Here is a 15,538-nt window from a genome sequence, read left to right on the forward strand (position 1 = left end):
ATGTCAGTGGGTGTGTTTGTGTGTATATCAGTGTGTGTTTGTGTGTTTGAGAGAGAGAGTTTGAGTGTGCATATTAATCAGTGTGTGTGTGTATCAATCAGTGTATATATTAATGTGTGTGAGAGAGAGGGAGAGAGTGTGTATGTCAGTGTGTGTGTGCATATCTGTGTGTGTGTATATCAATCAGTGTGTGTGTGTGAGAGAGAGAGAGTGTGTGTGTGTATGTCAGTGTGTGTGCATATCAATCAGTGTGTGTGTGAGAGAGAGAGTGTGTATGTCAGTGTGTGTGTGTATACATATCAATCAGTGTGTAGGTGCGTGAGAGAGAGTGTGTGTATGTCAGTGTGTGTGTGTGTGTGTGTGCATATCAATCTCTGTGTGTGTGAGAGAGAGTGTGTGTAGGTCTGTCTGTGTGTGTGTGTGCGTATCAATCTCTGTGTGTGAGAGAGAGAGTGTGTATGTCAGTGTGTGTGTGTGTGAGAGAGTGTGTGTATGTCACTGTGTGTGTGTGCGTGTGTGTGTACATATCAATTAGTGTGTGTGTGAGAGAGAGAGTGTGTGTATGTCAGTGTGTGTGTGTGTGTGCGTGTGTGCGTATCAATCTGTGTGTGTGTGAGAGAGAGTGTGCGTATGTCAATGTGTGTGTCAGTTTGAGTGTGCATTTCTGTGTGTGTGAGAGAGTGTGTGTATGTCAGTGCGTGTGTATGTAGGTGTGTGTGTATGTCAGTGTGTTTGTCAGTGTGAGTGTGCATTTCTGTGTGTGTGTGAGAGAGAGAGAATGTGTGTGTATGTCTGTGTGTGTATGTCAGTATGAGTGTGCATTTCTGTGTGTCTCATAGTGTGTGTGAGAGAGTGTGTGTATGTCAGTGTGAGTGTGCATTTCTGTGTGTGTATGTCATAGTGTGTGTGTGAGAGAGAGAGAAAGAGTGTGTGTATGTCTGTGTGTGTATGTCAGTGTGAGTGTGCATTTCTGTGTGTGAGAGAGTATGTGTATGTCTGTGTGTGTGGATGTCTGTGTGTGTCTGTGTCATAGTATGTGTGTATGTTTTGTGTGTGCGTGAGAGAGTGTGTGCATGTCAGTGCATGTGTGTATGTCTATGTGTGTGAGAGAGAGTGTGTTTATGTCAGTGTGTGTGTTTATGTCAGAGTGTGTGTTTATGTCAGAGTGTGTGTGTATGCCAGTGTGAGTGTGCATTTCTGTGTGTGCATGTATGTCATAGTGTGTGTGTGAGAGAGAGAGTGTGTGTATGTCAGTGTGTGTGTATGTCAGTGTGAGTGTGCATTTCTGTGTGTGTATGTCATTGTGTGTGTGTGAGAGAGAGTGTGTGTATGTCAGTGTGTGTGTGTATGTCAGTGTGAGTGTGCATTTCTGTGTGTGTATGTCATTGTGTGTGTGAGAGAGGGTGTGTGTATGTCAGTGTGTGTATATGTCAGTGTGAGTGTGCATTTCTGTGTGTGTATGTCATAGAGTGTGTGTGAGAGAGAGAGAGAGTGTGTGTGTATGTCAGTGTGTGTATGTCAGTGTGAGTGTGCATTTCTGTGTGTGTATGTCATAGTGTGTGTGTGTGAGAGAGAGAGAGAGAGTGTGTATGTCAGTGTGAGTGTGCATTTCTGTGTGTGTGTATGTCATTGTGTGTGTGTGTGAGAGTGTGTGTATGTCAGTGTGTGTGTATGTATGTCAGTGTGAGTGTGCATTTCTGTGTGTGTGTATGTCATTGTATGTGTGTGAGAGAGAGTGTGTGTATGTCACTGTGTGTGTATGTCAGTGTGAGTGTGCATTTCTGTGTGTGTGTATGTCTGTGTGTGTGTATGTCAGTGTGTGTGTATGTCAGTGTGTGTGTCTGTGCGTATATGTCTGTGTGTGTATGTCTGTGTGTGTGTATGTCAGTGCGTATGCCAGTGTGTGTGTCAGTGTGAGTGTGCATTTCTGTGTGTGTATGTCATTGTGGGTGTGTATGTCAGTGTGGGTGTGTATGTCAGTGTGCATTTCTGTGTGTGCATGTCATAGTGTGTGTGTGTGTGTGAGAGAGAGAGTGTGTGTATGTCAGTGTGTGTATGTCAGTGTGAGTGTGCATTTCTGTGTGTGTATGTCATAGTGTGTGTGTGTGAGAGAGAGAGTGTGTGTATGTCAGTGTGAGTGTGCATTTCTGTGTGTGTGTATGTCAGTGTGTGTGTATGTATGTCAGTGTGAGTGTGCATTTCTGTGTGTGTGTATGTCATAGTATGTGTGTGAGAGAGAGAGTGTGTGTATGTCACTGAGTGTGTATGTCAGTGTGAGTGTGCATTTCTGTGTGTGTGTATGTCTGTGTGTGTGTATAAGGTAAAAACAATAACTGCAGATGCTGAAAATCAAATAATGGATTAGTGGTGCTGGAAGAGCACAGCAGTTCAGGCAGCATCCAACGAGCAGCGAAATCAACGTTTCGGGTGATTCCTGATGAAGGGCTTTTGCCCGAAATGTTGATTTCGCTGCTCGTTGGAATATGCCTGAACTGCTGTGTGTGTGTATGTCAGTGTGTGTGTGTCTGTGCGTATATGTCTGTGTGTGTATGTCTGTGTGTGTGTGTGTATGTCAGTGCGTATGAGTATGTGTGTGTATGTCAGTGCGTATGCCTGTGTGTGTGTGTCAGTGTGAGTGTGCGTGTGTATGTCATAATGTGTGTATGTGTGTGAGAGAGAGTGTGTGCATGTCAGTGTGTGTGTGTGTATGTCAGTGTGAGTGTGCATTTCTGTGTGTGTATGTCTGTGTGTGTGTATGTCAGAGTGTGTGTCAGTGTGAGTGTGCATTTCTGTGTGTGTGTATGTCTGTGTGTGTGTATGTCAGTGTGTATGTCAGTGTGTGTGTCTGTGCATATATGTCTGTGTGTATATGCCTGTGTGTGTGTGTGTGTATGTCAGCGCGTATGAGTATGTGTGTGTATGTCAGTGCGTATGCCAGTGTGTGTGTGTATGTCAGTGTGTGCGTGTATGTCAGTGTGTGTGTGTCTATGCGTGTATGTCTGTGTGTGTGTGTGTATGTCAGTCCGTATGTGTATGTATGTCAGTGTGTGTGCATGTCAGTGTGTATGCTGTGTGTGTGTGTATATGTCAGTGTGTGTGTATGTCAGTGTGTGTGTCAGTGTGAGTTTGCATTTCTGTGTGTGTGTATGTCATAGTGTGTGTGTGAGAGAGAGTGTGTGTATGCCTGTGTGTATGTGTGTGTATGTCAGTGTGTGTGTATGTCAGTGTGTATGTTAGTGTGTGTGTGTATGTCAGTGTGTGTGTCTGTGCGTGTATGTCTGTGCATGTATGTCTGTGCGTGTATGTCTGTGTGTGTGTATGTCAGTGCGTATGTGTATGTATGTGTATGTCAGTGTGTGTGTGTATGTCAGTGTAGATGCCTATGTGTGTATGTGAGTGTGTGTGTATGTCAGTGTGTGTCAGTGGGAGTGTGCATTTCTGTGTGTGTGTGTGAGAGAGAGAATGTGTGTGTATGTCTGTGTGTGTATGTCAGTATGAGTGTGCATTTCTGTGTGTGTCTCATAGTGTGTGTGAGAGAGTGTGTGTATGTCAGTGTGAGTGTGCATTTCTGTGTGTGTATGTCATAGTGTGTGTGTCTGTGTGTACATATCAATCAGTGTGTAGGTGCGTGAGAGAGAGTGTGTGTATGTCAGTGTGTGTGTGTGTGTGTGTGCATATCAATCTCTGTGTGTGTGAGAGAGAGTGTGTGTATGTCTGTCTGTGTGTGTGTGTGTGCATATCAATCTCTGTGTGTGTGAGAGAGAGAGAGAGTGTGTGTATGTCTGTCTGTGTGTGTGTGTGCGTATCAATCTCTGTGTGTGTGAGAGAGAGAGTGTGTATGTCAGTGTGTGTGTGTGTGAGAGAGTGTGTGTATGTCAGTGTGTGTGTGTGCGTGTGTGTGTACATATCAATTAGTGTGTGTGTGTGAGAGAGAGTGTGTGTATGTCAGTGCGTATCAGTGTGTGTGTATCAATCAGTGTATATATTAATGTGTGTGAGAGAGAGGGAGAGAGTGTGTATGTCAGTGTGTGTGTGCATATCTGTGTGTGTGTATATCAATCAGTGTGTGTGTGTGTGAGAGAGAGAGTGTGTGTGTGTATGTCAGTGTGTGTGCATATCAATCAGTGTATGTGTGAGAGAGAGAGTGTGTATGTCAGTGTGTGTGTGTGTGTGTGCATATCAATCTCTGTGTGTGTGAGAGAGAGTGTGTATGTCAGTGTGTGTGTGTGTGTGTACATATCAATCAGTGTGTAGGTGCGTGAGAGAGAGTGTGTGTATGTCAGTGTGTGTGTGTGTGTGTGTGTGCATATCAATCTCTGTGTGTGTGAGAGAGAGTGTGTGTATGTCTGTCTGTGTGTGTGTGTGTGCATATCAATCTCTGTGTGTGTGAGAGAGAGAGAGAGTGTGTGTATGTCTGTCTGTGTGTGTGTGTGCGTATCAATCTCTGTGTGTGTGAGAGAGAGAGTGTGTATGTCAGTGTGTGTGTGTGTGAGAGAGTGTGTGTATGTCAGTGTGTGTGTGTGCGTGTGTGTGTACATATCAATTAGTGTGTGTGTGTGAGAGAGAGAGTGTGTGTATGTCAGTGTGTGTGTGTGTGTGTGTGCGTGTGTGCGTATCAATCTGTGTGTGTGTGAGAGAGAGTGTGCGTATGTCAATGTGTGTGTCAGTTTGCGTGTGCATTTCTGTGTGTGTGAGAGAGTGTGTGTATGTAGGTGTGTGTGTATGTCAGTGTGTTTGTCAGTGTGAGTGTGCATTTCTGTGTGTGTATGTCATAGTGTGTGTGTGTGAGAGAGAGAGTGTGTGTATGTCTGTGTGTGTGTATGTCAGTGTGTGTGTGTATGTCAGTGTGAGTGTGCATTTCTGTGTGTGTATGTCATTGTGTGTGTGAGAGAGGGTGTGTGTATGTCAGTGTGTGTATATGTCAGTGTGAGTGTGCATTTCTGTGTGTGTATGTCATAGTGTGTGTGTGTGAGAGAGAGAGAGTGTGTGTGTATGTCAGTGTGTGTATGTCAGTGTGAGTGTGCATTTCTGTGTGTGTATGTCATAGTGTGTGTGTGTGAGAGAGAGAGAGTGTGTGTATGTCAGTGTGAGTGTGCATTTCTGTGTGTGTGTATGTCATTGTGTGTGTGTGTGAGTGTGTGTATGTCAGTGTGTGTGTATGTATGTCAGTGTGAGTGTGCATTTCTGTGTGTGTGTATGTCATAGTATGTGTGTGAGAGAGAGTGTGTGTATGTCACTGTGTGTGTATGTCAGTGTGAGTGTGCATTTCTGTGTGTGTGTATGTCTGTGTGTGTGTATGTCAGTGTGTGTGTATGTCAGTGTGTGTGTCTGTGCGTATATGTCTGTGTGTGTATGTCTGTGTGTGTGTATGTCAGTGCGTATGCCAGTGTGTGTGTCAGTGTGAGTGTGCATTTCTGTGTGTGTATGTCATTGTGTGTGTGAGAGAGGGTGTGTGTATGTCAGTGTGGGTGTGTATGTCAGTGTGCATTTCTGTGTGTGCATGTCATAGTGTGTGTGTGTGTGTGAGAGAGAGAGTGTGTGTATGTCAGTGTGTGTATGTCAGTGTGAGTGTGCATTTCTGTGTGTGTATGTCATAGTGTGTGTGTGTGAGAGAGAGAGTGTGTGTATGTCAGTGTGAGTGTGCATTTCTGTGTGTGTGTATGTCAGTGTGTGTGTATGTATGTCAGTGTGAGTGTGCATTTCTGTGTGTGTGTATGTCATAGTATGTGTGTGAGAGAGAGAGTGTGTGTATGTCACTGAGTGTGTATGTCAGTGTGAGTGTGCATTTCTGTGTGTGTGTATGTCTGTGTGTGTGTATAAGGTAAAAACAATAACTGCAGATGCTGAAAATCAAATACTGGATTAGTGGTGCTGGAAGAGCACAGCAGTTCAGGCAGCATCCAACGAGCAGCGAAATCAACGTTTCGGGTGATTCCTGATGAAGGGCTTTTGCCCGAAACGTTGATTTCGCTGCTCGTTGGAATATGCCTGAACTGCTGTGTGTGTGTATGTCAGTGTGTGTGTGTCTGTGCGTATATGTCTGTGTGTGTATGTCTGTGTGTGTGTGTGTGTATGTCAGTGCGTATGAGTATGTGTGTGTATGTCAGTGCGTATGCCTGTGTGTGTGTGTCAGTGTGAGTGTGCGTGTGTATGTCATAATGTGTGTATGTGTGTGAGAGAGAGTGTGTGCATATCAGTGTGTGTGTGTGTATGTCAGTGTGAGTGTGCATTTCTGTGTGTGTATGTCTGTGTGTGTGTGTGAGAGAGAGTGTGTGTATGCCAGTGTGTGTGTGTATGTCTGTGTGTGTGTATCAGTGTGAGTGTGCATTTCTGTGTGTGTGTATGTCATAGTGTGTGTATGTGATAGTGTGTGTATGTGTGTGAGAGAGAGTGTGTGCATGTCAGTGTGTGTGTGTGTGTATGTCAGTGTGAGTGTGCATTTCTGTGTGTGTATGTCTGTGTGTGTGTATGTCAAAGTGTGTGTGTGTCAGTGTGAGTGTGCATTTCTGTGTGTGTGTATGTCTGTGTGTGTATGTCAGTGTGTATGTCAGTGTGTGTCTGTGCATATATGTCTGTGTGTATATGCCTGTGTGTGTGTGTGTGTGTATGTCAGCGCGTCTGAGTATGTGTGTGTATGTCAGTGCGTATGCCAGTGTGTGTGTGTATGTCAGTGTGTGCATGTATGTCAGTGTGTGTGTGTCTATGCGTGTATGTCTGTGTGTGTGTGTATGTCAGTCCGTATGTGTATGTATGTCAGTGTGTGTGCATGTCAGTGTGTATGCTGTGTGTGTGTGTATATGTCAGTGTGTGTGTATGTCAGTGTGTGTGTCAGTGTGAGTTTGCATTTCTGTGTGTGTGTATGTCATAGTGTGTGTGTGAGAGAGAGTGTGTGTATGTCGGTGTGTGTGTATGTCAGTGTGAGTGTGCATTTCTGTGTGTGTGTGTGTGTGTATGTCATAGTGTGTGTATGTGTGTGAGAGAGAGTGTGTGCATGTCAGTGTGTGTGTGTATGTCAGTGTGAGTGTGCATTTCTGTGTGTGTGTATGTTTGTGTGTGTGTGTGAGAGAGAGTGTGTGTGTATGTCTGTGTGTGTATCAGTGTGAGTGTGCATTTCTGTGTGTGTGTGTATGTCATAGTGTGTGTATGTGTTAGAGAGAGTGTGTGCATGCCAGTGTGTCTGTGTGTATGTCAGTGTGAGTGTGCATTTCTGTGTGTGTGTATGTCTGTGTGTGTGTATGTCAGAGTGTGTGTGTGTGTCAGTGTGAGTGTGCATTTCTGTGTATGTGTATGTCTGTGTGTGTGTGAGAGAGAGAGAGTGTGTGTGTATGCCAGTGTGTGTGTGTATGTCTGTGTGTATGTGTATCAGTGTGAGTGTGCATTTCTGTGTGTGTGTATGTCATAGTGTGTGTATGTGATAGTGTGTGTATGTGTGTGAGAGAGAGTGTGTGCATGTCAGTGTGTGTGTGTGTGTGTATGTCAGTGTGAGTGTGCATTTCTGTGTGTGTATGTCTGTGTGTGTGTATGTCAGAGTGTGTGTGTGTGTGTGTGTCAGTGTGAGTGTGCATTTCTGTGTGTGTGTATGTCTCTGTGTGTGTATGTCAGTGTGTGTGTGTCTGTGCATATATGTCTGTGTGTGTATGTATGTCAGTGCGTATGAGTATGTGTGTGTATGTCAGTGTGTGTGTGTCTATGCGTGTATGTCTGTGTATGTGTGTGTGTGTGTGTATGTCAGTGCGTATGTGTATGTATGTCAGTGTGTGCATGTCAGTGTGTATGCTGTGTGTGTGTGTGTGTATGTCAGTGCGTGTATATATGTCAGTGTGTGTGTATGTCAGTGTGTGTGTCAGTGTGAGTTTGCATTTCTGTGTGTGTATGTCATAGTGTGTGTATGTGTGAGAGAGTGTGTGCATGTCAGTGTGTGTGTGTGTGTATGTCAGTGTGAGTGTGCATTTCTGTGTGTGTGTATGTCTGTGTGTGTGTGAGAGAGAGAGTGTGTGTATGCCAGTGTGTGTGTGTATGTCTGTGTGTGTGTGTGTATCAGTGTGAGTGTGCATTTCTGTGTGTGTGTGTATGTCATAGTGTGTGTATGTGTTAGAGAGAGTGTGTGCATGCCAGTGTGTGTGTGTGTATGTCAGTGTGAGTGTGCATTTCTGTGTGTGTGTATGTCATAGTATGTGTGTGAGAGAGAGTGTGTGTATGTCACTGTGTGTGTATGTCAGTGTGAGTGTGCATTTCTGTGTGTGTGTATGTCTGTGTGTGTGTATGTCAGTGTGTGTGTATGTCAGTGTGTGTGTCTGTGCGTATATGTCTGTGTGTGTATGTCTGTGTGTGTGTATGTCAGTGCGTATGCCAGTGTGTGTGTCAGTGTGAGTGTGCATTTCTGTGTGTGTATGTCATTGTGTGTGTGAGAGAGGGTGTGTGTATGTCAGTGTGGGTGTGTATGTCAGTGTGCATTTCTGTGTGTGCATGTCATAGTGTGTGTGTGTGTGTGAGAGAGAGAGTGTGTGTATGTCAGTGTGTGTATGTCAGTGTGAGTGTGCATTTCTGTGTGTGTATGTCATAGTGTGTGTGTGTGAGAGAGAGAGTGTGTGTATGTCAGTGTGAGTGTGCATTTCTGTGTGTGTGTATGTCAGTGTGTGTGTATGTATGTCAGTGTGAGTGTGCATTTCTGTGTGTGTGTATGTCATAGTATGTGTGTGAGAGAGAGAGTGTGTGTATGTCACTGAGTGTGTATGTCAGTGTGAGTGTGCATTTCTGTGTGTGTGTATGTCTGTGTGTGTGTATAAGGTAAAAACAATAACTGCAGATGCTGAAAATCAAATACTGGATTAGTGGTGCTGGAAGAGCACAGCAGTTCAGGCAGCATCCAACGAGCAGCGAAATCAACGTTTCGGGTGATTCCTGATGAAGGGCTTTTGCCCGAAACGTTGATTTCGCTGCTCGTTGGAATATGCCTGAACTGCTGTGTGTGTGTATGTCAGTGTGTGTGTGTCTGTGCGTATATGTCTGTGTGTGTATGTCTGTGTGTGTGTGTGTATGTCAGTGCGTATGAGTATGTGTGTGTATGTCAGTGCGTATGCCTGTGTGTGTGTGTCAGTGTGAGTGTGCGTGTGTATGTCATAATGTGTGTATGTGTGTGAGAGAGAGTGTGTGCATATCAGTGTGTGTGTGTGTATGTCAGTGTGAGTGTGCATTTCTGTGTGTGTATGTCTGTGTGTGTGTGTGAGAGAGAGTGTGTGTATGCCAGTGTGTGTGTGTATGTCTGTGTGTGTGTGTATCAGTGTGAGTGTGCATTTCTGTTTGTGTGTGTATGTCATAGTGTGTGTATGTGTTAGAGAGAGTGTGTGCATGCCAGTGTGTGTGTGTGTATGTCAGTGTGAGTGTGCATTTCTGTGTGTGTGTATGTCTGTGTGTGTGTGAGAGAGAGAGTGTGTGTATGCCAGTGTGTGTGTGTATGTCTGTGTGTGTGTGTATCAGTGTGAGTGTGCATTTCTGTGTGTTTGTGTATGTCATTGTGTGTGTGAGAGAGGGTGTGTGTATGTCAGTGTGGGTGTGTATGTCAGTGTGCATTTCTGTGTGTGCATGTCATAGTGTGTGTGTGTGTGTGAGAGAGAGTGTGTGTATGTCAGTGTGTGTATGTCAGTGTGAGTGTGCATTTCTGTGTGTGTATGTCATAGTGTGTGTGTGTGAGAGAGAGAGTGTGTGTATGTCAGTGTGAGTGTGCATTTCTGTGTGTGTGTATGTCAGTGTGTGTGTATGTATGTCAGTGTGAGTGTGCATTTCTGTGTGTGTGTATGTCATAGTATGTGTGTGAGAGAGAGAGTGTGTGTATGTCACTGAGTGTGTATGTCAGTGTGAGTGTGCATTTCTGTGTGTGTGTATGTCTGTGTGTGTGTATAAGGTAAAAACAATAACTGCAGATGCTGAAAATCAAATACTGGATTAGTGGTGCTGGAAGAGCACAGCAGTTCAGGCAGCATCCAACGAGCAGCGAAATCAACGTTTCGGGTGATTCCTGATGAAGGGCTTTTACCCGAAACGTTGATTTCGCTGCTCGTTGGAATATGCCTGAACTGCTGTGTGTGTGTATGTCAGTGTGTGTGTGTCTGTGTGTATATGTCTGTGTGTGTATGTCTGTGTGTGTGTGTGTATGTCAGTGCGTATGAGTATGTGTGTGTATGTCAGTGCGTATGCCTGTGTGTGTGTGTCAGTGTGAGTGTGCGTGTGTATGTCATAATGTGTGTATGTGTGTGAGAGAGAGTGTGTGCATATCAGTGTGTGTGTGTGTATGTCAGTGTGAGTGTGCATTTCTGTGTGTGTATGTCTGTGTGTGTGTATGTCAGAGTGTGTGTCAGTGTGAGTGTGCATTTCTGTGTGTGTGTATGTCTGTGTGTGTGTATGTCAGTGTGTATGTCAGTGTGTGTGTCTGTGCATATATGTCTGTGTGTATATGCCTGTGTGTGTGTGTGTGTATGTCAGCGCGTATGAGTATGTGTGTGTATGTCAGTGCGTATGCCAGTGTGTGTGTGTATGTCAGTGTGTGCGTGTATGTCAGTGTGTGTGTGTCTATGCGTGTATGTCTGTGTGTGTGTGTATGTCAGTCCGTATGTGTATGTATGTCAGTGTGTGTGCATGTCAGTGTGTATGCTGTGTGTGTGTGTATATGTCAGTGTGTGTGTATGTCAGTGTGTGTGTCAGTGTGAGTTTGCATTTCTGTGTGTGTGTATGTCATAGTGTGTGTGTGAGAGAGAGTGTGTGTATGCCTGTGTGTATGTGTGTGTATGTCAGTGTGTGTGTATGTCAGTGTGTATGTTAGTGTGTGTGTGTATGTCAGTGTGTGTGTCTGTGCGTGTATGTCTGTGCATGTATGTCTGTGCGTGTATGTCTGTGTGTGTGTATGTCAGTGCGTATGTGTATGTATGTGTATGTCAGTGTGTGTGTGTATGTCAGTGTAGATGCCTATGTGTGTATGTGAGTGTGTGTGTATGTCAGTGTGTGTCAGTGGGAGTGTGCATTTTTGTGTGTGTATGTCATAGTGTGTGTGTGTGTGTGTGAGAGAGTGTGTGTATGTCAGTGTGAGTGTGCATTTCTGTGTGTGTATGTCATAGTGTGTGTATGTGTGTGAGAGAGAGAGTGTGTGCAAGTCAGTGTGTGTGTATGTGTGTGAGAGAGAGTGTGTGCATGTCAGTGTGTGTGTGTGTATGTCAGTGTGAGTGTGCATTTCTGTATGTTGTGTGTGTGTGAGAGAGAGAGTGTGTGTATGCCAGTGTGTGTGTGTATGTCAGTGTGAGTGTGCATTTCTGTGTGTGTGTATGTCAGTGTGAGTGTGCATTTCTGTGTGTGTGTGAATGTCAGTGTGAGTGTGCATTTCTGTGTGTGTGTGTATGTCATAGTGTGTGTATGTGTGTGTGAGAGAGAGTGTATGCAAGTCAGTGTGTGTGTATGTGTGTGAGAGAGTGTGTGCATGTCAGTGTGTGTGTATCAGAGAGTGAGAATGAGTGTGTGTTTGTGAGTGTGTATGTCAGTGGGTGTGTTAGTGTGTATATCAGTGTGTGTTTGTGTGTGTGAGAGAGAGAGTTTGAGTGTGCATATCAATCAGTGTGTGTGTGTATCAATCAGTGTATATATTAATGTGTGTGAGAGAGAGGGAGAGAGTGTGTGTGTGTGTGCGTGTGTGCGTATCTGTGTGTGTGTATATCAATCAGTGTGTGTGTGTGAGAGAGAGAGTGTGTGTGTGTATGTCAGTGTGTGTGCATATCAATCAGTGTATGTGTGAGAGAGAGAGTGTGTATGTCAGTGTGTGTGTGTGTGTGTGTGCATATCAATCTCTGTGTGTGTGAGAGAGAGTGTGTATGTCAGTGTGTGTGTGTGTGTGTACATATCAATCAGTGTGTAGGTGCGTGAGAGAGAGTGTGTGTATGTCAGTGTGTGTGTGTGTGTGTGTGCATATCAATCTCTGTGTGTGTGAGAGAGAGTGTGTGTATGTCTGTCTGTGTGTGTGTGTGTGCATATCAATCTCTGTGTGTGTGAGAGAGAGAGAGAGTGTGTGTATGTCTGTCTGTGTGTGCGTGTGCGTATCAATCTCTGTGTGTGTGAGAGAGAGAGTGTGTATGTCAGTGTGTGTGTGTGTGAGAGAGTGTGTGTATGTCAGTGTGTGTGTGTGCGTGTGTGTGTACATATCAATTAGTGTGTGTGTGTGAGAGAGAGAGTGTGTGTATGTCAGTGTGTGTGTGTGTGCGTATCAATCTGTGTGTGTGTGAGAGAGAGTGTGCGTATGTCAATGTGTGTGTCAGTTTGAGCGTGCATTTCTGTGTGTGTGAGAGAGTGTGTGTATGTAGGTGTGTGTGTATGTCAGTGTGTTTGTCAGTGTGAGTGTGCATTTCTGTGTGTGTGTGTGAGAGAGAGAATGTGTGTGTATGTCTGTGTGTGTATGTCAGTATGAGTGTGCATTTCTGTGTGTGTCTCATAGTGTGTGTGAGAGAGTGTGTGTATGTCAGTGTGAGTGTGCATTTCTGTGTGTGTATGTCATAGTGTGTGTGTGAGAGAAAGAGTGTGTGTATGTCTGTGTGTGTATGTCAGTGTGAGTGTGCATTTCTGTGTGTGAGAGAGTATGTGTATGTCTGTGTGTGTGGATGTCTGTGTGTGTCTGTGTCATAGTATGTGTGTATGTTATAGTGTGTGCGTGAGAGAGTGTGTGCATGTCAGTGCATGTGTGTATGTCTATGTGTGTGAGAGAGAGTGTGTTTATGTCAGTGTGTGTGTTTATGTCAGAGTGTGTGTTTATGTCAGAGTGTGTGTGTATGCCAGTGTGAGTGTGCATTTCTGTGTGTGCATGTATGTCATAGTGTGTGTGTGTGTGAGAGAGAGAGTGTGTGTATGTCAGTGTGTGTGTATGTCAGTGTGAGTGTGCATTTCTGTGTGTGTATGTCATTGTGTGTGTGAGAGAGAGAGTGTGTGTATGTCAGTGTGTGTGTATGTCAGTGTGAGTGTGCATTTCTGTGTGTGTATGTCATTGTGTGTGTGTGAGAGAGAGTGTGTGTATGTCTGTGTGTGTGTATGTCAGTGTGTGTGTGAATGTCAGTGTGAGTGTGCATTTCTGTGTGTGTATGTCATTGTGTGTGTGAGAGAGGGTGTGTGTATGTCAGTGTGTGTATATGTCAGTGTGAGTGTGCATTTCTGTGTGTGTATGTCATAGTGTGTGTGTGAGAGAGAGAGAGAGTGTGTGTGTATGTCAGTGTGTGTATGTCAGTGTGAGTGTGCATTTCTGTGTGTGTATGTCATAGTGTGTGTGTGTGAGAGAGAGAGAGAGTGTGTATGTCAGTGTGAGTGTGCATTTCTGTGTGTGTGTATGTCATTGTGTGTGTGTGTGAGAGTGTGTGTATGTCAGTGTGTGTGTATGTATGTCAGTGTGAGTGTGCATTTCTGTGTGTGTGTATGTCATAGTATGTGTGTGAGAGAGAGTGTGTGTATGTCACTGTGTGTGTATGTCAGTGTGAGTGTGCATTTCTGTGTGTGTGTATGTCTGTGTGTGTGTATGTCAGTGTGTGTGTATGTCAGTGTGTGTGTCTGTGCGTATATGTCTGTGTGTGTATGTCTGTGTGTGTGTATGTCAGTGCGTATGCCAGTGTATGTGTCAGTGTGAGTGTGCATTTCTGTGTGTTTGTGTATGTCATTGTGTGTGTGAGAGAGGGTGTGTGTATGTCAGTGTGGGTGTGTATGTCAGTGTGCATTTCTGTGTGTGCATGTCATAGTGTGTGTGTGTGTGTGAGAGAGAGAGTGTGTGTATGTCAGTGTGTGTATGTCAGTGTGAGTGTGCATTTCTGTGTGTGTATGTCATAGTGTGTGTGTGTGAGAGAGAGAGTGTGTGTATGTCAGTGTGAGTGTGCATTTCTGTGTGTGTGTATGTCAGTGTGTGTGTATGTATGTCAGTGTGAGTGTGCATTTCTGTGTGTGTGTATGTCATAGTATGTGTGTGAGAGAGAGAGTGTATGTATGTCACTGAGTGTGTATGTCAGTGTGAGTGTGCATTTCTGTGTGTGTGTATGTCTGTGTGTGTGTATAAGGTAAAAACAATAACTGCAGATGCTGAAAATCAAATACTGGATTAGTGGTGCTGGAAGAGCACAGCAGTTCAGGCAGCATCCAACGAGCAGCGAAATCAACGTTTCGGGTGATTCCTGATGAAGGGCTTTTGCCCGAAACGTTGATTTCGCTGCTCGTTGGAATATGCCTGAACTGCTGTGTGTGTGTATGTCAGTGTGTGTGTGTCTGTGCGTATATGTCTGTGTGTGTATGTCTGTGTGTGTGTGTGTGTATGTCAGTGCGTATGAGTATGTGTGTGTATGTCAGTGCGTATGCCTGTGTGTGTGTGTCAGTGAGTGTGCGTGTGTATGTCATAATGTGTGTATGTGTGTGAGAGAGAGTGTGTGCATATCAGTGTGTGTGTGTGTATGTCAGTGTGAGTGTGCATTTCTGTGTGTGTATGTCTGTGTGTGTGTGTGAGAGAGAGTGTGTGTATGCCAGTGTGTGTGTGTATGTCTGTGTGTGTATCAGTGTGAGTGTGCATTTCTGTGTGTGTGTATGTCATAGTGTGTGTATGTGATAGTGTGTGTATGTGTGTGAGAGAGAGTGTGTGCATGTCAGTGTGTGTGTGTGTGTATGTCAGTGTGAGTGTGCATTTCTGTGTGTGTATGTCTGTGTGTGTGTATGTCAAAGTGTGTGTGTGTCAGTGTGAGTGTGCATTTCTGTGTGTGTGTATGTCTGTGTGTGTATGTCAGTGTGTATGTCAGTGTGTGTCTGTGCATATATGTCTGTGTGTATATGCCTGTGTGTGTGTGTGTGTATGTCAGCGCGTATGAGTATGTGTGTGTATGTCAGTGCGTATGCCAGTGTGTGTGTGTATGTCAGTGTGTGCATGTATGTCAGTGTGTGTGTGTCTATGCGTGTATGTCTGTGTGTGTGTGTATGTCAGTCCGTAAGTGTATGTATGTCAGTGTGTGTGCATGTCAGTGTGTATGCTGTGTGTGTGTGTATATGTCAGTGTGTGTGTATGTCAGTGTGTGTGTCAGTGTGAGTTTGCATTTCTGTGTGTGTGTATGTGTGTGTATGTCATAGTGTGTGTATGTGTGTGAGAGAGAGTGTGTGCATGTCAGTGTGTGTGTGTATGTCAGTGTGAGTGTGCATTTCTGTGTGTGTGTATGTTTGTGTGTGTGTGTGAGAGAGAGAGTGTGTGTATGTCTGTGTGTGTATCAGTGTGAGTGTGCATTTCTGTGTGTGTGTGTATGTCATAGTGTGTGTATGTGTTAGAGAGAGTGTGTGCATGCCAGTGTGTCTGTGTGTATGTCAGTGTGAGTGTGCATTTCTGTGTGTGTGTATGTCTGTGTGTGTGTATGTCAGAGTGTGTGTGTGTGTCAGTGTGAGTGTGCATTTCTGTGTATGTGTATGTCTGTGTGTGTGTGAGAGAGAGAGAGTGTGTGTATGCCAGTGTGTGTGTGTATGTCTGTGTGTATGTGTATCAGTGTGAGTGTGCATTTCTGTG

The 15,538-nt window shown here is 44.6% G+C and overlaps 1 protein-coding gene across 1 annotated transcript in view; it reads left to right on the forward strand.

The window, feature by feature from the left end:
• LOC140480273 (E3 ubiquitin-protein ligase TRIM7-like) overlaps positions 1–15,538 on the forward strand; it is a 95,758-nt gene that overhangs the window by 41,413 nt on the left and 38,807 nt on the right. The window lies entirely within an intron of this gene.

The sequence above is a fragment of the Chiloscyllium punctatum genome, chromosome 8, assembly GCF_047496795.1.
Source record: "Chiloscyllium punctatum isolate Juve2018m chromosome 8, sChiPun1.3, whole genome shotgun sequence".
Lineage (NCBI taxonomy): Eukaryota > Metazoa > Chordata > Chondrichthyes > Orectolobiformes > Hemiscylliidae > Chiloscyllium > Chiloscyllium punctatum.